We start from the raw sequence: 23,191 nt of genomic DNA, 5'->3' as shown, positions 1-23,191 counted from the left end.
GGAGGCGATGAGGCTGTAAGTTAGCTCTGGGTCATTAGGACTGGCGACAGGTGAGAATAAAGGCTGCGGAACGCCATCACAAGCATCCGCTGGCTTACAGACTGTGGCTGTCGCTAGAAAAGACAGTGTGTGTCCGGACATGCTGCACACTACAAGGATCTGCTGGGGCATAGGCGAGGATAAGGAAGGGTTGTGCCCGCTCTTGCAGCGTCCAGGGCTGTGTCTGCAAACACACCTGTGCCTTTCTCTTCTTTAAAACACTTTGGAAATAGAGTTCTCCCTACCTTCAGTTCTGGGATGATGCCTCACCAAAAGAGTTGGCTGATAGACTTTTGAAATGGGGGAAGCACACTATAAATCCATGGACTGCCATCTGGAGGTTAAAAAGAAGAGTGAGGAAACCATGATTTTGCTGTCTGGACGCTGTGTTTTGGGTGGAAGGACAAAAGGGTCCAAAGAGACAAAGGGAAATTTTCTAAGGAAGGCTTTCGCTTCCATCGTAGACAGCTTATTAACTCCCGATTTGTCCCCAAGAAATCTGCTTAACTTCATAGCTAGTCAGCCGGTTTGAAAGGAGACTATATCTCAGTGCAATTAAAGAGACACAATTCCGAGGTAGATGAATTCCACCAGTGCCCGGCAGTTAGTAGGAATCGGGGAAAGTGCTGCTGGATCTCTGAGAACTCTTGAAACCTCAACTTGCTGGAGAGAGCTCTGAATTTTATAAATGGGAAAACTGGGGCTCCTTCAACTAGAACCCAAAGGGCAGACCCAATCGCTTAAACGAATTACCACATCCCCACATCAAACCATGAGGCATAGATTTTTACCCCATTTAACAGCTAAGTTAGCAGGTGTCGCAGGAAACCAGATTGGTGGTGGCATGACCCAGAAAGTTCCCTCTTTGTCGGGGTTCAACTCTGCTCACAGGAGACTCAAGTCCTAGAATTTTCTCCTGGCTCCCTGTGGAAAGTCAGCCTGGACATTCGGCCTCAGAAAGCTGGTCCCAGCCTCTCCATGCCGTCTGTGAGGTCTGGGCCCTGGGCAGATGTCTCTCACCATATGCTGGGGGTGATTTAACAAGGCCAAATGGGCAGCCTGGCCAGAGGCTCTCTGGGGCGCTGGGTTCTGCCTAGAAAAGCGCACTGCAGCCGCCTGCCCGGCTGGCCCAGCCTGGCCACTCCTTCCTGGAGAAGAGACAGCAGCCGTGATTGCAGATGCCAAGCAGCGGAAGATATTTTTAAAGCTGCAGCATCTGGCTCCTTGGCAGCCTTCACCCGCTGGTGGGCTGGGTGTTTTAGAGTCGCCTCTGGGCACTTCACATGGCTTGGCATCTGATTATTGTCTAGGCCGCCTTTGAGAACTGAGCTGAGGCTGTGGGGTGGGAGATCCTTGACACCCCCACTGTTGGTTGTGACCTGGGACTCCCTCTCGGTGACATCAGCGTGTTTCTGCATCTTTTGTATTTTTTAACTTCCCTCTTTAAAAAAAAAAAAGTGATAAAAGAAAGATCATTTCCCCTCTGCCAGAGTGGTTTTGAATAGCTTGCAGCTGCCCACCGGTGCCCACCCTGGCCGCTCTCTCTGACTGGCTTAGAACAGGCTTTCTTGGCATTAAAACCTCCCTCAGGCTGCGTTGTTCCTCTAATGTCTCCCTGGAGAGGGAAGGGTTTACCTTTTCTTTCCTTCTTCCTTTTTTTCTCTTAATCCTGTTTTTTCAAGAGATTCCAAGGCTTCCTGCAGACATCCAAACACACACACACACACACACACACACACACACACACAAAGAAAGAAGGACACTGAATTCCCTGGCAAGTTGTATTAAGATTTTTCTTTTTTCTTAGAATGGTACCATTTCAGGGACTGCCAGCTCCCTAGCCTGTAAACTCCGGCTTGAGGATTTGGCCCTGTTTCAGAACACGAGTTTGAAGACGACTTCCAATGACTTCCAGTGACTAGTTCAGACCTGGTGACAAGAAAATTATCTCTGTCAAGTCCTGGGCTCCCGTGTCACTGGGCTGGGAAGGCAGCAGCCTGCCTCTCACCCATGGCTTGGCAGGTGCACAGAACGTGGTCTTTTCTCCAGCCAACCGGCTGGGCAGCAGCTACCGGAGAATGCCAGTGGCCAGGGTGACGCCTGGGGCCCAGCTGGGCTGGCCAGAACACAGTGTTTTTAGGAAACTGGCATCACTAGGCATGGTTGTCTCCTTGCCTCGCTGAGCTACACAGATACAAACCTAGCTCATGACTACCCAGGCAGGCCCTGGGTCTAGAGCAGTCATGAACAGTCAGGGGTATCCTTTTCCACAAAGTTCGATACAGAGACAGCAGTACACCAACCACATCAGTTAGCAGGAAAGCACCAACACTCATCAGGGCAGATCCAAAGCACATATCTTACTCTAGGTGGATCCCATTGCAACCCTGGGCTGCAGAGACTTCTACTCTTTCCCTCCTACTGAGGACACTGAGAGGTACAAAAAATTAGCAAAGCCACCCAGCAAAAATGGTAGAAGAAGATGCAGACCCAGATGCTCTTCCTCCAGAAGCCAACTGGATCATAAAATAGATGAAGCTAAGTTTGTTTTAACTAAATATTGGAGCCCAAACAAACTGGTTTTTTTTCTCTTTGTGTCAGTCATATTTGGAATTAGAGAGGTATGAAAAGGAGTTAAAGTGGGCTGTAAAGACATTGACACTACAGACCCCTTCTCAGCATTTCACTATGGCTAGGAGAGCCAACCTTCTGTCTAGTGAGCTGGAAAGAGCAGCTGTATTTGAGCAGAAAGCCCACTCAGGACCAGGCATTTCAGAATATTGCGTAGCTGTGGAAAATCCCACTAAAATGGAGGCTGCTTGAATATTAGAGTTAATTTACTGTGCCTGCTGAGAACCTCCTCTATGCTGGGAATTCTTCTGATTACTAAGGAGCAATGGGGTTGAAGACAAAAAAAAAATCAGGTAAGGGGAGATACTTGGTTTTAAATGAGGTCCTTGGGTGAGCTGACTATACAATGTTGACCCTTGGTTAAGAGGCTGAGAGAGGTGAGTGACCAAACACGTGAGTCTGGAGGAGAGATGTGCTAAAGCATCCCTGGGTGCTCAAGAAGCACTCAGGAAGTGCGTGGGGGAAAGAAGTAAGACCAGGGAAATCTGTGAGCCCTGAGAAGCTGCAAACGGTCTTTGCATGAAGTCCCAGAGGACCCTTGTTAGATCTCCTGACTCAGAAAGCAGCAGGGTCTCTCACATTTCGTGTCCTTAGGAAAACCCCAGTCCCTTCAGTGCTTAAATTCTACATGTAAGTGTGCCACAGCCAACAAAGCCAAAAATGGGCACAACCAGCCATGTGATTCACGTGGGTCCCACCCTTCTTACCCACGTGGTAACAGTAGCAACTCTTGCCCAGAGATGTTGTAATGATGACCTTAAAGCCTGTGGAGATCTGGGCATAGACCAAAGCAGACTGGAAGGAGGAGGGCCTGTATCCTCTTCTTGGAAATAAAGGTGTATTCTAAGGCATGCATTCAGCAAATATTCTGTGAGCATCCTCTCTGTGAGTTCCTACAGTGACAATCAGATGCTTCAAAGTTTTAGACCTTACTGAAATGAATAGGAACACAGATATCCAAGGGACTCTATAAAGAGTTTAAGAATTCCTACTTGCCCTGCATCCCATCACTGAACAAAGATGACTTCCAAAACCACTTTTGGACCAGTTCTTACTTGGTATTTTCTTTCTTCCCAGCTTTCATTTTATTACTTGATTGTAATGATTCTGGTAAGTGACCCTGTACAGGCTATGGAATTCCAGAGCCTATTAAAAGAATGCAAAGTGTGATTTGATACTTATTGTGTATAATATAACAAGTATTATACACAAGGTATCCTCATATATTGGTTTTTAAGGTTTCCTGATCTTGAGCATCAACATCTACTTACAACTCTACTGGTAGACTAAATCTCATTGTATTGGCTCTAATAAGCTATACTCCTGCCCTTCCTAAAGGAAAATACATTCAAGTTTAACTTATCTACACATTTGATATCAAAGTAGAAGTTTTCTTTTTTTTTGGTAACTTTTTTTCATCCAAAAAAAATTTTTATTGATGTTTATTGAGCTCTACATTTTTCTTTGCTCTCCTCCCTTCCCCTTTTCAACCCTCCTGCCAAGGTCTCCATGCTCCCAATTTACTCAGAAGATCTTGTCTTTTTGTACTTTCTACTTCCCATGTAGATTAGATCTATGTAAGTTTCTCTTAGTGTCCTCATTGTTGTCTAAGTTCTCTGGGATTGTGGTTTGTAGGCTGGCTTTCTTTGCTTTATGTTTAAAAACCACCTATGAGTGAGTACATGTGATAATTGTCTCTCTGTGTCTAGGTTACCTTACTCAAAATAATGTTTTCTAGCTCCATCCATTTTCCTGCAAAACTCAAGATGTTATTTTTTTTCTGCTGTGTAGTACTCCATTGTGTAAATGTACCACATTGTCCTCATCCATTCTTTGGTCAAAGGGCATTTAGGTTGTTTCCAGGTTCTGGCTATGACAAACAAAGCTGCTATGAACATAGTTGAGCACATGTCCTTGTGACACAATTGAGCATCCTTTGGATATATACCCAAAGAATGGTATTGCTGGGTCTTGAGGAAGGTTGTTTCCTAATTTTCTGAGAAATCACCACACTGACATCCAAAGGGGTTGTACCAGCTTGCATTCCCACCAGCAATGCAGAAGTGTTCCCTTTTCCCCACAACCTCTCCAGCATAAGTTGTCATCAGTGTTTTTAACCTTGGCCATTCTTACAGGTATAAGATGGAATCTAAAGTTGTTTTTATTTGCATTTCTCTGATGACTAAGGATGTTGAACATTTCCTTAAGTGTCTTTTAGCCATTTTAGATTCTTCTATTGAGAGTTCTCTGTTTAAGTCTATACTCCATTTTTATTGGATTATATAATCTTTTGTTGTCTAATTTTTTGAGTTCTTTGTATATTTTGGAAATCAGACCTCTGTCTGATGTGGGTTAGTGAATATCTTTTCCCATTCTGTAGGCTGTTGTTTTGTCTTGTTGAGTGTGTCCTTTGCTTTACAGAAACTTTAAATTTTCAGGAGGTCATATTTATTAATTGTTTCTCTCAGTGTCTGTGCTACTGGGGTTATCCTGTGCCAATGTGTTCAAGTGTACTTCCCACTTTCTCTTCTATAAGGTTCAGTGTGGCTGGCTTTATGTTGAGGTCTTTGATCCATTTGGACTTGAGTTTTATGTATAGTGATAGATATGGGTCTATTTTCATTCTTCTACATGTTGATATCCAGTTATGCCAGCACCACTTGTTAAATATGCTTTCTTTTTTCCATTTGATATTTTTTGCTTCTTTGTAAAAGATCAGGTGTTCGAAGATGTGTGGATTGATATCCGGGTCTTCTATTCGGTTCCATTGGTCCTCCTGTCTATTTTTATGCCAATACCAGGCTGTTTTTGGTACTGTAGCTCTGTAGTAGAATTTGAAGCCAGGGATTGTGATGCCTCCAGAAGTTCTTTTATTATATAGGATTGTTTTGGCTGTCCTAGGGATTTTGCTTTTCCATATAAAGTTGAGTACCTTCTTTCGAGGTCTTTAAAGAATTTTGCTGGGATTTTGATAGGTATGTTGAACATTTCAAAACAGAAGTTTTCAAAGTACATTGAAAGGAACAAGAGTTACTTTGGAATTAGTCTCCGATAAGCATTTTATGGCTAAGTAAGTTAACTTGAAAATATAATAGAATTTTAATTTTCAGCATATCCTAAAATTATGAAACTGGTGAGAAAGACCTCTCAAAAAAGTTTGGGGTGTTCTGCTTCCTAGATGCCTATAAATCTGCTTGGGGGAGGTGGTTAACATCATTTCCTACCATCTGGATGAAAATCTAGGCAACCCTGTAAGTCTCTGGATGAAGCTCAGGCAATGATTAAACAGACTAATATCAATGGATACTTTTGCCTTCTGTGTTGGCTGCTGCAGGCAGGTAGCCTGCCTTTATACATTGGCCGTCCCTGGCTCTTGTGTATGTCTCTCTTCATCCATCTCCTCCATGTGCTGTGCTCACTTATCCTGGTTTATGACCCTCCACAGCTAGGAGTCAAAGGGGGAAAGCGGGCTGAGAATGTGTCTAGGGAAGTCCTTCTTCAATAGGTATGTCCATTAGACAGCTGTAAAGTCTTGGCGAATGTCTTAGCAGGTGTTGAGAGCTACTATGGTTGTTTTGTCTTCTGTTTGGTTGTTTGGTTGGTTTTTTGTCAGGTACATATATTAGAACCTCAGGTGGTCCCTGGACTACTTCTGATCCCCCTCAGCAATATCCACCGATGCCCACGACTGCTGGGGCCTTCTCCATGTCACAAGCTCCAAAGTAAAGAACCCTAAAGGAAGCAAAAAATAAATAAATAAATAAATAAATAAATAAATATAAAAATCTCAGATGGTGTAACTGAGAGGACATAATGAAGGAGTATCTACTGAGGAGTAGGTAGGATCTAGTGAGACCAAGAAGAGAAGTGAAGTGAACTGAAATGACAGAAAAGAGAATTATTGTCACCTCTGAGCCTAAAGGGCCAGGCAAAGGAAGTTTATAGGACATGTTTCTAAACAGAAATGAACCACCCTCCCCAAACCCTGCACACACACACACACACACACACACACACACACACACACACATAGTTCACCATTCTGTCAAGTCACAAGCTAGTAGGTTGCAGGCAACAGAGCCTTTCTCCTCACATCTGCTGGGCTCCCTTACAGCCTCTTATTGACCAAATCCTGTCATGGGGAAAAGAAAGCACTGTCTAGAAGGCGTATGGATCAGCCTCCTGGGAAAGACCAGAGAAAGAATGGGTGGAAAGGAGCTGCAGAGAGTTGACAGGATTCTCTTGACCCTGGCACATATTCCCTTTAAAAAATTTTAAAAATTTATTTGTTTTTATGTGTGTGAGTGTTTCACCTGTGTTTGTCTGTGGACCACACATGTGCAGTACCTGAGGCGGCCAGAAGAGGCTGTCAAACCCGCTGGTCTAGAGTTGGAAGTGGTTACACCAGTGCTCCTCAACCTTCGTCGTAATGCTGTGAATAGAGTCCCTCATGTTGCAGTGACCCACAGCCATAAAAATTATTTCCTTGCTACTTAATAACTGTAATTTTCGCTACTCTGATGAATTGTAATGTAAATATCTGATATGCAACCCCCAAAGAGGTCTCAACACTCAGGTTTAGAATCACTGGTGTATACCAACCATGTGGGTACTGGCAACAAAAATTTCCATCCTCTGGAAAATCAGCCAGTGATGTTAACCACTGAGCCATTCCACCACCTCACCACCACCACTACCACCATCATTACCATCACCACCATCACCACCACCACCCACCATTACCACCACACACACACATACACACAAACACACACACACACACACACACACACACACACACTTCACATACACTTAAGAAGCTCCCCCAGCTTCATGAAGTGGCCCTACCTGCCTCCTTAACTGCTTCATCTGATTTTTCTCTTTCTGAGTGTTCAAAAATCTCCTCATTGCTACAACCGGACCCTCATTCCCTCTACCTAGAATGTTCTTTCACCACTTGTTTTAGTTAAAGTTTCTATTGCTGTGAAGAGACACCATAACCATGGCAACTCTTATAAAGGAAAACATTTAATTGAGGTGACAGCTTACAGTTTCAGGGATGCATTATCAATCATGGTGGGACAAGGCAGCATGCAGGCAGACATGGTGCTGGAGAGGTAACTCAGAGTCCTACATCTTACAGACAAGAAGTGTTAGGTCTAAGTGTTACACTGAGTGAAAATTGAGCAAAAGAGACCTCAAAGCCTGCCCCCACAGTGATGTACTTCCTCCAACCAGGCCACACCTCCTAGTAGTGCCGCTCCCTTTGGGAACCATTTTCTTTCAAACCACCACACCACTCTTCACCTAGTAAGCAGGTAAAATATTCTCATGTCTTATAACTCATTCTGTGTATTGTTCCTTGGGGAAACCAGCTATTTAAAAAACAGTTGTACTTCTGCATAGTTAAAAACACAGAATACTTTTCATTCTAATAATTTCAGTTTTATTCTCTGGGCACATGTTCCTTGAGGGCAGGGGCTTTGCCTACTTCACCTACTCAGGCTTTTTGGATCTTCTACACAGCAGCAGCATGGGAAGAACTTAGGAGCCACCAACTACCCCTGTTTGGGCCTCAGTTTCCTCCCCCAGAAAACAAGCCACTAAATGATGGGGGGGGTATGAAAGGCCCCTTTGAGCGCTCACATTCCTGAAATGCAAATGCTAATCCCTCAGGTGAGAGACCCTCTTGACTTCTCTGTCAAGAAACTTATTCCAAGTTTATACATTAACCAGAGAATACAGTAGGGAGAGAGGGTTACAAAATCTCAGATTACTACAAGAGGGGGGAAAAAATGGTATTACAGGGACGTATACAGTTTCTCGAGGAAATGAGCAATCTCTTTTTTGATGGACTATGTGAAAGCTAAACTGGAAGGAATAATTCGATTAAATGGTGATGTAAACTGGAAAGGAAGCATTACTTCCTGAACTGCACCGAATGCCTTACAGGTGCCATGGGACCCACCACCTCAGTAATTAGAACGTTGTAACTGTCTCCACTGAACTATGTGCAAGTGATTAAAAATGGGAACAACACTGGGACTCCAGACACCAGATCATTCTGGTGAATTGAGCTTTGTTCTCCGTTATTTAGGGTAAAATGGAAAAACAGAACTCATGGCAAGGATATACAGTAATGGCTTCTTTTTTTGCCTCACACGACCCAGGACTGGAGAGCCTTTGGGGTCACAAAGGATGTGTGTGTGTGTGTGTGTGTGTGTGTGTGTGTGTGTGTCCCTCACCAATAGTTCTGCTTCCTTGAGCCCTGCAGTCTAGACAAGGAACGAAAACATCAGACTTCCAATAGCTAGTTCCCTGAAAGAAAAACCCCTGTGAAGGCAATCAGAAGTGTGCATTGCATTGATGGCAGATGTCAAAGAATGAGATCTTACTTGGCATTATCCAGGTGAAGTATGTGTCACAGATTGCCTGTACTGTGGGAAAGGCACACATAAGGCATAGGGGTAGGACGGGATTTGGAATAAAAACAAACAAGCAAACAAATACCAGGATGGCTGGAGTTTTATTAAAATGGGAAGGAGATTTCTAAGATGAGGCTAAGGAGTGGGGCTAGATGCTTGTTTTTGTAGATGTATCCCTATACAATTTCTATACTATTTATTCCTATAGAAATCTCGGCCCAAACTCCTATCGTTGAACAGGGTCCTTGCCCATGATCCTCTACTGCTGACTTACACTGGCTGGGATAGCCAATGATACTGGGCATCTTACTTTTGCCACTCTGCCCACATCACATATACAGCTTCATTGTTTCATGCCTCGGTTTCCCTCCACCAAGAAAATGATTGATTTGGACAAAATCAGCCCTGAGATATCATCCAACACAAAACCCTTAGATTCTAAGTTTTGATTTCTTGCCAACTTCCTTGGGTGACATTCGCATTGGGACTGTCACTAACAAAGAGAAGGGCTGAGCATCTGCTCTGCCTCATTCCTGCCCCGCTGCTGTCCCTGGAAACTCTCAGGGGGAGAGCTGAGGGAGGAAGGAGAGCCAAGGCCGCACAAAGGGTTGCTGTGAACAAGGGAAACAGCTGGCCAGGATAACCTGACAGTGCTCCTGGGCCCTGCCAGCCTCCGGCAGGGAAGAGAAGCTTTCTGAGCCCAAGAACTGGAAGCAGCAATGTGATCCCCGAGGGGTGGGTCCTCTCGGAGGATACCTGGAACAAAGGGGCCTTTAGAATTTTCCTCTGGAGCCTGCTCTGTTCTGTAATCAGTTGCGCTCTTGGTCAACCAGTTCTTAGAGTAGTCAAACCTCTAGCGATTTTGGCTGGGTCGGCACAGGAGAAGTCAGGTGGAAAGTTAAGGTAATTACCCAGGTGAATCGGGGCTTGCAAAAGCAGGAAAATGACTGACTGTGGGGCCTGTCTACAGGGCATGGCTTTTTATAAGCACCAATCGGCCTGGATCTCTCCTTGGCTCTCCATGTCACCAGGCTGTGTGGCCCTGTTATACCATGGCACTCTGAGCTTCGGGCAGCATCTGAAGCAGATGAATATCAGCCAGCCAGCAAGGTTTTATGGAGTCACTATGAGCGAGGCAGCAATTTCCTTTGCTGAGAAGCTGGGACTTTTAACCTGGTTAGGCAAATCAGACCAAATACTCGAAGTCTAGTGAACTGTAAAAGTCCCTGTGCCCTGGATGTAGACAACCCTAATATTGCGGGGCTTACAGGGGAGCACTGACTGCATGGAGTAGGTAGAGAAGACATCTTGCAGGACCAGAGGCTCAAAAGAAAAAAGAGAGGCTAATTCCAATTATGATTCAGAGAGACCAAAGCTAGCTGCTTTTTAACTTCTGGGGATTCTTCTGTTTTCCCCTCTCCCTGAAGAAGCACTGAGATTACAGATGCAGGCAGAATATGGCTCCAGGTTTTACACGGGTTTGGGGGATTTGAAGGCAGGATATGACATCAGGAGTTGAGGGAGATATGTTGTCTGTCTCCCCAGCTCTAAACCTCGAACCCTTTCTGAGCTGAGATTCATTGTTTTCCTCTAACTTGGCAGCTAGCCTGGGGTAGAAAGCTGGGAAGAGCAGAGACCCCGTGTCAAAGCTGAAAGTGGGGATGGATGCATGAGGCAGACCACATGGGTGCTCAGACTCAGAAGCATGAATTTTCACACACACACACACACACACACACACACACACACACACACACATGCATGTATGTCATATACACCAGAAAAAAAGAAAGACAAGAGGGAAAGAGGGAGAGGGAGGGAAGAAGGGAGAGAAGGTGAGAGGGAGGGAGGAAAGAAGAAAGAAAAGAAGGAAGTAAAGTGTTGAAAGTTTAAAAACTCAAGATTGTATCCAATATGGATTCTCAGTGACAGTGGGCATTGGAGTCTCAGTGACAGTGGGGCTTTGGCTACAGTGCTTTGGGTTGACCATATCTCTGAGAAAAAATATATTGAAGTCACAACCCTGATTCATTTAGAAACAGTTGTTGTAGAGATTATCCAGTTATTAGAGTGAGCTCCTATCCAATATGACTGGTGTCTATTGGGCCACGTTGAGGATGGAGACATGCAGGGAGCACGCACTTGGCGGTGTCAGTGAGACACATGAGAGTGCTAAGTTCACAGGTCAACAGCACAGAGGACTTCCAGGAGGAGTCACAGAAAAGTGTAAGGGAAGGAATGTCCCCTACGGGACTCAGAAGGAACATCGTTTTGCTGATGCCTTGATTGTGGACTTGCAGTCTCCAGAAATGGGAGACAGGGAGGGCCTGCTGTTCGCAGGCCCCCAGCTTGTGATGCTTACAACAGCAGCCCCAGGAAACCAGCTCTGGCAGGCATTCCCTCCATAGCAACGATGATGCACCATCATTGTTCTGACGAAGACAATACCAGATGACAAAGGAGAAGATAACCCCACACTCCCAGAAGGAGCTTCGCGGGACACAGAAATTGTATATTTACATGAGAGGAGAACCCAAAGTCACAAAGGAGGAAGCATTGAGAGAAAGACCAGGTAGGCAGCGTGCTTAATGGGTAGAAGTACTAGCTAGCTCTACTGTTAGGCCAGAATTTGTGGGGTTTCATTTTGTCCCTTACTGGTTGTGCAAACTGGGATGAGTTAGCTCCTCCTTGGGCCTCCATCTCTTCCGCAATAAACTAGAGGCAATAATTTGCCTCATAGAGGTAAGGAAAATTATGAGCTGCCAAGCCTTGTCTCAAAAGAAAAGCTGCCTTCCCTGTCTGCCGTGTGAAACATAGAACTGTTGTTGGTATCGTGTCCCGTGTCTGGCCCCTATTCCCTGGCCCTAAGCTTTAATGCAGGGGCCTCTAAAGCTTGCAGACTTCTTCCCGCAATGATCGTCTCTGTCAGCGTGCAGGGCAGGTTCCAACCGCAATTCCGTTCTCCTTCCCACTCCTGCTCCTCCGGCCACCCTCAGCTTCGCGGGGTCTTCCACTCCAGTGCCTTCTCACACAGAACTGCCTGCACCGCCACCGTGAGACACCTAAAATCAATGCGCCCTATTCAATATTCTCTGCCTCCTACACCCAATCACCCTCACTGAGAGGCAAAGGGAGGGTGAAAGGAAGGAGAGGCATTGTTTCGAGGACTCACTGTGAACCGCGTCCTTCAAAGGCTCCTCGCCATTTGCTTTCCTTTCATCCCAGCCTAGAATGAACAACAGCACCTGACACACGGTAGGTGCTCAATAAAAGCTGTCCCATGACACGAACGCCTGCAGTTCTCTGCCTGGGCCGGAATGGGAGAGGAGCCAACCAAAGGAAGCCCATTGTGCATTTCAATTAACCAAGAGAAAACGTTGCTCTCCTTTGGAAAGAGGTTGGAGAGCCCAGGATTTCCTCCTGGAGCCTCCCAAGCCCACTTTGATTCATCTCCACCCCCAGGACTACCTGCTCTTGCACGGTTTTCCCACCTTGTTACACACAGCCTCGCCACAGGACAGCCCATTAGGCCGTCGGGCCTTATTAGTGCCGGCTACAGCACGGTGGAGTGTAACTGGATCCCGAGCCCTGTGCTAAACGCTCCATCTGGACCTGTTCTCAGATGCTGATGAGGCTGTGCCCTCCTCTCCTCAAAGGGCTTCCAAAGAAGGGATCGGGTTTCTCAAGCCTGGTCAGAGGGAAGACAGAAGCCTGCCAGAGGCCACCCACTCTTGCAGACATAACCAAGTTGATATCGGCAGGGACCTACTTGTTCCGTCCCATTCCTGTTACGGCCTTCTGGGAGTACATTTATTAACTCTCTGTTTTACGATAAATTCACTCAACGCATTTTTATTAAACTGCTTATATGAGCCAGTCATTGATCCGCCGGGGTACAGCAAAGCTTCTGCTGAGTGGAGCCTGGGACCAGCTGGGGTAGGGGTGGGGATGGGGTCAGAGAAGAAATGTAATCTTGCCGAAGTAGATTACAGAATGTGTATTCATTGGCTAAGGCTGCCGGAAGAAAGTGCCATAAACCAGACACAGCCTGGCATAGACAATGGAAGGAATTGTCTCGGTCAGGCGTGGTGGTGCACACCTGGATTCCCAGCACTTGGCAAGCTGAGGCAGGGGCATTACAAGCTCTAGATCAACCTGGGCTGTATAGAGAGATTCTGTTGCAGAGGAAGAATGGGTGTGTGATTGCAGTTATATACCACCACGCCCAGCACAAACTTTTTTCTTTACCTCTAAAAAGACAATCTCCAAATAAAACCCATGTTCAGAGATAGAGAGGTTAGATAATGGCCCAGCCTACAATAAGCTAGAAGGTAGTAAATAGTATGTACAAAATACAACTGTAAGGGAACTGGTAATGTCAGGGCATGTGGCAAGCCTGTTAAGTTGGCACCAGGAAAGAATGTTCTTGACCAGAGGAAAAAGCCATGGCCAAAGCCCCGAGGCCAGGAAATTTTTCAAAAAGCAGGGGGACTAATCTGTTTCAAGCATAAGATGCAATGGAGGCGGGGGATAGTACTAGCAAATGAGATCAAATAATAGATGGGTGAGGAGGCGGAGCCTGTGCTTAGGGCACTGTATGACCAGAAGCAGCTGGACTGCTGCGGTGGGAGGGCCGCCATCTGGTTTGGCAGCATGCTAGAGATTGTCTTCCATCAAACTTCACATATGGATAAGAAATAGGTCTTACATGACTTCCATGTGATTTCTGATACAACACAGTACCAGTGGCCTGAGAATTTGGAGGATAGAACCAGGGCACCCAGACAGGGCTTCTTGCTCCCCGGACTTCGGGAGGGCGGCTATCTCTGACCTTTCCAGACATTCAAACGCTGTCTTCGGTGAGCCGAAGTGCTTTAACATTTCCCATCATGGGCTCCGGCTGCCTCTCATTTCCCATTTTAGAGGTGAGGAAACCAAGCCTCACAGGTAGTTTGGGCAGAAGATCACAGAATTTAGCCAAGGCAGGAAGCTAGGGCTGAAGCCCATGTTCAAATAACATCAAAGTGTGTTTTCCCCTCCAGACATTTTTCTGCAATCCATAACTCAATTTGGACAGCAAGATTTCATATCTGAACATTGTCATTCAAAATGAATGTAAAAATTCCTTTTATTTCCAGCCACCACCACACTAATTAAAAGTTTGGTCCTATTCTAAAGCCCCAGACTTAAATAGTAAATTGGACCCTACTCTCCGGTGGAGAGTGTTGTGTTTCTCTGGGGCCTTGCTGATGGCTCCTTAGTCCCTACAGAACCCCGCTGTGTTGTCTCTGGATTTCACAACTCCAGTAGACATGAGCTTCAGAGTCAAATGGGCCCAGCTCTGTAACATTGAACACATTTCTTACTTCCCTTGACTCTCACTTCCTCCTGAATACAATAAACATCAAAATCTTGACTTCATATGGTTTTCATGACAATTAAAAAAACTAATGGATGGTTAACAGTGAGAGCTTATTAATTAGTGCCTTCTCCTAGGCTCCGACGAGCCTCAAAACTTTCTGCCTTCTAGAATAATTTCTCCCGTTGTCTTTGAAGAAGCATCCTACATCTTGGTCAGTTCCATAGCCGCTCAGTGGTAACTCATCGGTAATGCTCTAAAAATGCTTGAGGGATAGGGTTAAGTCATACGATTCTGAAAAAAGGAAGAAGAGATGAGGGACTAGTGGAGGATGGAGAAGGAGGAGGAGATTGAAAGAGGGCACAAGGAAAAGAGAACACGAAGTAAAGACTTTGCAAAGACATGGTACAGAAGGAAATCACGTCAAGATGTATCCCCACATAGCCGGGAGCAGTGGAGATTCCGAGGACAGGTCCCCCATCTTCAGGGTTGCTGGGAGCCGCTGCAGTGAGAAAAATCTTCCTTTGCTTTCCACATGCATCCAGCCTGCATTTTTAACAGCTAGCAAAGTGCTAAAAGAAAGGGAATTGAGGCAACACATTCCTCCATGTGTTAAAGTCAAGAGTGATTCTGTAAAAACCAGGAAACTCCCCATTGTGAGATCCCAGGCAGGGCAAGTGGTAGCATGTGACAGGCTGGGGGTAGATGGCTCTTACTTCCAGGGAAGGCAAACCTGGTTCCCAGAGGAGCTGGCCAGTTTCCTTCTCCCCTTGGTCAGCTGACAGAAGTGAAGGAGTGGCACCATCTCACAGATTGTAAGTCAATTAGGACATGCTGACTTCCCTAACAGGATTATCTGTGCCCTTCCCCAGAGCCTGTTCCATTAATGAAGCAATCAATGACCTTTCGTTTAGAGCTGCCTCCCTCATTCACACATCCAACTCCTCTCTAACAGAAATCAATAGTCTAAATAACCAAGGGTGGAGTTAGTAATCCTCACCTTTAAAGTCATCTTTATGGTCATTTCGCTCCTTTTCCAAAAGTTATACTACTAATGTAAACAAAGTTGGTGTATAGGTATGATCCCAGTGTCGTATACCTGCTCCCAGGCACTAAGGGGCATTGTAGGCAACCCACAAGAGGAGAAGGAACAGGGATTGCTCCACTCAGAGTAGACAAAGTGCTCCCCAACCTTATAGTCACAGGAACTTTGAGGTAAGGCCCTACATAAAAGAGGATCTCATGTTCAGTCTTAGCTACGTAGCCAGCTTGAGGCCAGCCTTGACAACGTAGTGGGACTGTCTAGGGCAAAAGACAAGGGTTGGAGTTGTAGTTTAATATCAGATGTGCTACTATTGATGTGGTTCAATAGTAAAGTGTTTGTCCAATGTGCACAAGGACCTGGGTTCAAGGTCTAGTGCAGCAAGAAAAATAGAAAGAAAACCTAGAAAGATAGGAAAACTTTAATCAGACAGAGCAGAAATGTTTACACATCCGTGAAAGTACTAGTAAGGATGCTGTTACTTCCCCTCCAGCTCCTATACTTGGAATTATCTCCCTAAAAGATAAATAGAGTTGATCCACACCCTGCTGACAATTTCTACGTAGCCTATCATTGCTGTCAGGGCAAAGTTTTAACATGGGGGTGAAGATATTGCAGCCTGGGGTCCCTGCCCAGTTCACCAGCTCACTGCACCGCACCTATTTCTCCTAGCGTGCTCTCCATTGCGCCATGAAATCACACACACACACACACACACACACACACACACACACCTATACAGAAACACAGATGAGCACACATGTGTATATAAGCTTGTTTGCATACATGCACACACATGTACATGTGTACTCATGTCCCTCATACCTGTTGACAGCTATTCCGGCCCAAGATTAGCTGTCACTCCCTTCAGAAAGCCAAGTGTGGAACTCATGGCGTTTCTATACATTTCTGTGTTTCTTGTCGTTTAACCCATTCTAATAAACCGGTGCCTTCTGATTTGCTCTCCCCTCTAGGACATGCCGTAAGGGTTGCATGGATAATAGTCCACTGTTGGAACCTATGTCCTAGGACAGGGCCTGGCTCAATACACACTTTCTAATTTAAACTTAATTGAAGAGACTGACTCTAATATGACCTGGAGAATCCTAAGTAAGCACAGCGTATAGTAGGTGTCCAGTAAATATTTGTCATATTAAATTATCTGTCAAATTAAATTTAATTATGGCAAATAATCACAGGAAGGAAAAAAACTGTATTGCAAGCAGCTAATCACTTGTTAAATATCATCAACAGCAATGCCACCCATGTGTGTTGCTATCTGCCAAAGGGGAAAGGCCTTGCTGGAATATGAGGAAGAATGCCTGAGGAAAGAACTGGTCCCACTCTGAGGAAAGTGAGTGGACCAGACAATGACCGCAGCTGCCACTGGAGAAAGGTGCCATGGACATGGGCGTTCACCAAGTCTCAGCATCTCTCCCGGTCTCAGATCCTACCCCCTCGCCTGGCACATTTTCCTACAGACAGACCATGTGCTGACCCAAGCAGTTCTGTCCCTTTCCCAGCTCTTTCTCATTGAGAAATGAACAAACTGGCCCAGCTCACACACCAGGCTAGAGGGAATCTGTCCCCAAACCCTGCTATAGTCTGACTTTAAGAACAAATATCATGTTTCTAAATTTATAGAACTGACAAGCAGGCCGTTGGACTCAGCAAAGTGCAAAGCCTTGTATGGCCTGACTTGAGTGATCACGGCTTCCCCAGAAAACATCGCCGTCTCGTTCCTTGTAGACACAACAGGAAGCGAGCCTGAGACCTACTTCACTCACTGAGGGCTCTGCTGGGCCCCAGAAGCCGCCTGTCCTGAGCACATCAGACAACGCGGCCTGGACTCAGGCAGGGTTAGATAGGCAGGAAACTGAGGACCCAGACCCGTACTAGAGAGTGTCTTGTAGTATGAACTCAACATCTAGGTTGGGTACTAGAGATGCTCAAGTCAGGGAGAAAGGAACAAGTGAAGCTTAAGCTAGAACCTGTGACAGGGTGTCACTGCAACCAAATGGAATAAAAACCTGGGGCAATAGTATCATACTGGTCCTGGCTTCTAGCTCCTGAGCATTGAGTGTTTCCAGTCAACATCCTGGTATCATTACAAACATTACCTAATGTAACCTTCCAACGACACTATGATCCATGTATCCAGCACCCCTATTTTATATCAGGACACCCCTGTGAAGGTAATAGTGGGTAACTCCCACCTCAAATGTCCCCCCAAATCCTAGAAGGAACTTGAAATGGTGGGACTTAGGGGGAGCTGAAACATGAAGATGTGCCCTTGAGGGGCTTATGGGATCCTGGCTCCTATTCTTCCTCTGTCTTTATTCCCAGCTGCCATAGGTGAATAACTCACCCCAACACACACACACAAACACACGCACACATGCACACACGTGCACACGCACATGCATACACTTCTACCATGATGTTTTTTCTTCACCCTAAAATAGCAGGGCCATCTATCCACATAGACTAAAATATCTAAGACTGTAACCCCAAATAAACCTTCCTTCTTTTTAAGTTGATTGTATCAGGTATTTTGGTAGCCACAGAAAACGGACAGAGCGTGATTTATAAGCAACTGTTGGTATTTGGCTATTGTTTGCTTGAAAGAAAGAAAAGAAGGAGGAGGAGGAGAGAGAAAGACAGAGGCAGAGAGAGAACCTAGAGTTCTGTGAGGGTTGGTCCATAAGTCCAGATAGGAATAAACATTATGCAGACGTGAACAGAGAAGGCAGAAGGAAGGAAGGACTTGAGGGGATGGTGGCCACAGCAAGGACAAAGCCCACCAGCATTACTGTCAGGCCCCTGCAAATAACTGTAGATTTGTGGCCTGGAGGCCTGGACTCCAGACAAGCCAGGTGTTGTTTACCAGCAAGTCACAGAAGTCTGAGGCTAAGCTGCCCCCTCCCCAACACCCAGAGGCCCAAACAGCCCCGGCCGGCCTCTCTCTGTGAACAGAAATCAGATCACATGTTGCCTGAAGTCAGATATGTGACCAGATTCGGTGCACTGTGCAAGATTTCCCCGACGATGGAAATAGCTTTCTCCTGCTGCATTTAACATCTGGTGTCACAGATTTTTGCTGAGAGCCATAAAAGCACTAACTTGCAGAGAAAACCTCATTGTGGAAACATACATTTCTGGGGGAGGGGGTGGCAGCCAGAGCCCGGCTGTGTTCCCAGCCTGCCTCAATGGCGACTTAGCGGCAGTCCTTTGTCTCCTGGGAGGATGATGGATTTCACACGGCCTTGAGAGGAATCTGGGGCTGTAGAGAAACAGTCCTAGGCTAGCAACTCTGTCACTGACTAGCTGAGAGACCTTGGACTGGTTTCTTAACCTCTCGGAACTTTCATTTCCTTATCAAAAAAAAAAAAAAAAGCAAAGATAAAAATAGCCACCTACTGGGGTTACTGTGTGGCTCCAATGAATAACATATGTGGTGGTGCCTGGCACAAAAGTAGATGCTAGCTGCTTCTTCCTTTCTTCTCCTTTTCCTTTTTTTTTTTTTTTTTTTTTTTTTCCTGATTTTTCCTTTCAGACCCAAGTCTGCCTGAACACAGTGGCATTTGTCAAAGCCTTGTGCGTGCGGAGTTCCTGCAGAGCTTGGCCCAAGTAGTGGCTAGCTGGGTCCCTGGTGCTATGCTGCCGGGAGCTCTTCCAGGATTGACAGTGGCTATTGATAGCCTCCTAGGAGCACTGCCCCAGGCAGCTGCTGAGTGTGGAGGGAACTGCAGGGCATCTGCAAGCCCCAGGAAGTAAGGAAGTTGGGCCCCCACCACAAGTCCACAAGCCTATGCTTCTTTTAGTAACCCCTGTTCTGTCCAGGAAGATGCACAGCCTAGGGATTCAAAGATTCCATGGCAAGGTGAGACCAGGCACAGGTTAACCTGGGATTAGGTGGTACCGGAGGGGGCACGGTGTAACTTAAGCTAAGGGTGAGGGCAGACAGCCTGACTAGCCACATCTGGAACATCTATCTTGTACTTGATGCTCTTGGCTGCCTATGAGAATTGTCCCATCACTAGCGAGAACTGTTCGACATGATCTGATTGACCACAGTCTGGTCTTCTCCTCAGCAAGGTCTTGACCTTTAAACCTGCCTACCGCCGCTGTTGGCTCAGACAGGCTCAGTCTTCCTCTGTACAGTCTCTGGTGTACTCTGCGTCCTTGTCCTCTGCTCTATCCTCTGCGTCTCTGTCACTGTCTCTCCATCTCCCCATGCATCTGTGTGCTTACTCTCTCCATATCTTCATGTCTGTCTTCTCCCTCCCAGCTGTTCTCTACCTGCCCGGGGTCCCCCAACTGCCCGGGGTCCCCCACATCCCAGCCACTCTTGACATAGTTTAACTCTCAGGCCACGGCAAGCAGAATGTGACAAAGTCAAAGCTAATGAGCTTCTTCAGAGAAAGTAGGGAGCCTCCGTTTCGTGTCTCGTTCCTTGGAGCTTAACTTCCGCCACTTCCAGCACGTCTCCACATGGTGAGGGTTGTTACGTTTCGATTTGCTTGGGTTGTGTAGCACACCGCAGCAACTAAAATGCACCCTCAGCGAACACCGCAACAGGGCTGACAGGACAGGTGCCATTGTGTGAGGACTCGCTTTTGCTTTTAAAATTATTTATTTTTATTTTATGGGTATTGATGTTTTGCCTGCACGTATGTCTGTATAAACGTGTCAGAGCTTAGAAGTTACAGACGTTGTGAGCAGCCACACAGGTGCTGAGAATTGAACCCTAGTCCTCAGGAAGAGCAGTCAGGGCTCTTAACCACTGACCCATCTCTCCCGACCCCAAGGACTTGTTTCTTCAAAGTTACTTTTTAAAATGTGTTCTCTGAGGTTAGCATATGCTTCAGTCAGCTTTGTGCTATGAACCACAACAGCATTTATGGAAAGCAACCACCCACGGAAAGTACCATCCATCAAAAGTCACGGCCTTGGCAGGTCAAAGACCCTCTAGGACTTCCTAGGCCTGCCTATGGTTGAGTCCAGGATTTAGGCTTGAGATTTAACTGGCTTTCCAACATGCAGTGGGTGTGGCCAAGTGGAGGCACTCACCTGTGTCTGCCTCCCTCAGCCCTCCCTCACCAATACTCTATAGAAGGAACCAGATAACCAGGAAATGGATGACTTTAAGAGGGGCAATGATGGATAGTGTAATGGATTTCACCAACCACCCTGAAATTCACCCATTCAACACATATTTACAAAGCGTTTTCCAGACATCATACACCATGCTAGCCTCGACATTTGGAAACAATCGGCTTGAAGCCCCAACTTTTCCCTACATGCCTCCTACCAAATGAAGAGAAGGTGTGTTTGCTATTGCGCACCTGAGCCTTCCATTCTTTATGAGCCTCCATGTGGTTGCTGGGAATTGAACTCAGGACCTTTGGAAGAGCAGGGAATGCTCTTAACCTCTGAGCCATCTCTCCAGCCCCCGCCTTCCATTCTTTGTACCTATGAGAAATGTTTAAAGGGAGAGCCAGTGGACACTTGTCTGTTTCCTTGTTATAAAAAGTAATAGATTTATTATAATAAAATGTTTTATGCAGACCAAATAAAAAGAACAAAGTGTAAATCTGTCACAGTCCGGCCTCCCAAAAGAACATGCTATTTTCAAAGGAATATTATTTTTAATATCAATAGGAACCAGCAATCCTAGTGTTTCAAGAAGACTATGTCCCAGAGAGCAAAAACCTGAATTTAATATGTTTATTGAAGTCCTACCTCACACAGGGCTGTGGCAGTGGTCCAGTACAACCTTATCCTCCCAGGGCTGGAAAACTGAGGCCTCTGTCACTTTACCTAAACATTTAAAGTCTCTAATTTTGCAATGGGCTCTGTATCTAGTTTTCATTTTAAAGTTTATTCCTAACTCTGCTATTCCTACTGTTATAGTAGCTTCCTCGTGCAAGCTCCCCCTTTCTCCTTGACTCCACCTCAAAGGTTCACTTCAGAAACTGTGGCCACTCCAGACCTATAGCCCCTTTCAATGTCAGAAAGATCAGCAATGGCACCTGAGGGTGTGGAGAGAAGTCGGGTCAGGAAGGCAGCCCTGGCGTGTGTATAACACCTCTGCCACGAGCACCTTCTTTCATCCCGGGATTGACTTTTGGCAAATGTTCTGAACTGGGTAGGACTGGAAGACCGTATTTTATCCCTATAGCTCAATACTGCAGTCCCCCCAGATGCTACAGAAGAGGGCAATGGAGGTCAAATAGGTTCCAGAACATTTCATCAACACAAGATTCATCAACATTCCCAAAGCCATGGTTAACTCTGCTTAAGCCATTAACTTCCAAGCTCTGTCCACAGATGTTAGAAACACTCAGGAACATCTTAGAATATTCATTTTGAGAAATAAATGCCCATTCCTTTTAGTATATGTTATTCATACTTACAACATTATATAAAAAGAAACTAGGTTTGGTGTGATTGATAGCATCCTTCTCTACTCTTACTGCTGTAGAAGTCATTATTATTAAATTCAAGGCCATCATTGGCTCTACCAACCAGTTCATTAGCCTTACCTCCCACCCATCCCTCACTTCAGTTTCCCATAATTACCTGATATACCTCTAAACACATATGCTTTCCATTGCTTCTTTGCTGGAATGTTCCTCCAACCCATCCATGTAAACAGCTCCTATCTAACCTGCAGGGCTCAGCTTTCCTCCTCTATGGAGCCACTAGGAGTAGCTGCCATGATTCTTTTCTTCATAGCATTGTATAGGTGCTTGCCCTGCTGGAGGAGATTATTTTTGCTTCCGTGTCTGCCTTCTCTGATGGGCTAGGAGTTACCAGAGGATGGGTGTGATTCAGATTCACATCCACAGACTCAGCACAGTGTGTGAGTCACAGATGTTTCCAGATGAAAGGTGAAAATGAACAAGAACCCCAAAGACCAGGTGATCCCGGGCTATAAGGGACCAAAGAGGAGACTACGTGAGAAGAGGAGATTCAGGCAGAGAGGCAGCAGCCGTCGGAGGCTACAGTTGTGTGGGACATCCTGGTGCCGGCAATGTCTCTTAAGAGCATTGGCGATAAATGAGACATGCAGGGAAGCTGGGGCCAGGAAGAGGAAGAGCAGGTTCTGATGAAACTGGACCTCAGGCAGCACCAGGGCAGGATGGAGTAAGCCACAGAGAATCTAGGGAAATCAGGATGTAGATCCGACTCACTGGGTGATAGTCATTAGTTGATTGAACTAATGGCCTAGAGTTCTTTAAAGTCCTCTTAAGTGGGGAGAGGACTGGATCCAGAGTGGAGCGGGGCTGAGCCCACAGGTGCAGACTAAGTGGCTACACCTGGGGGATTAGACAATGATGGCCCAGGAAAGCGAGCTGATGGTGACAGCTTCCAGATGCTCCTCGCCACCAGGCCCTGCTAAGGTTTGCCTCTGGCTTAGTCTATGACCTCGGGCTCCCACATTGTGGATTTATACGTTCAGTTCGAAGTCTGGAAAGTTGACTTCCACTCATTTCCAGAAGTGTTTGTGCCTAAGAGTGAAATTCCAGGATCAGACTCACAGAGTTATAACCCAAGGAACTGTTTTTCACAAGTCGCTCAAGCCAGTGGTGGGAGCCTTCCTCACACTCTAATGAAATAAAGGTCATCCATACAATAATTTTGTATGAAATAAAGATTAACAATAAATGTGAGTGAATTCTTGCAACA

General features: G+C 45.9%; 1 long non-coding RNA gene across 1 annotated transcript in view; it reads right to left on the bottom strand.

Moving 5' to 3' along the window:
- Positions 1-6,008: 6,008 nt before the first annotated feature.
- LOC126498067 (uncharacterized) overlaps positions 6,009-23,191 on the bottom strand; it is an 82,016-nt gene continuing 64,833 nt past the window's right edge. The window contains exon 3 of the long non-coding RNA XR_007590762.1: positions 6,009-6,402. This is a non-coding gene — a long non-coding RNA (uncharacterized lncRNA). The remainder of the gene's footprint in view (positions 6,403-23,191) is intronic.

The sequence above is a fragment of the Alexandromys fortis genome, unplaced genomic scaffold, assembly GCF_014885135.2.
Source record: "Alexandromys fortis isolate MF-2015 unplaced genomic scaffold, M_Fortis_MF-2015_v1.1 scaffold_13, whole genome shotgun sequence".
In the NCBI taxonomy this organism is placed as follows: domain Eukaryota; kingdom Metazoa; phylum Chordata; class Mammalia; order Rodentia; family Cricetidae; genus Alexandromys; species Alexandromys fortis.
The sequence above is the reverse complement of the archived record's forward strand: the minus strand, read 5'-3'. Positions and strand labels throughout refer to the sequence as shown.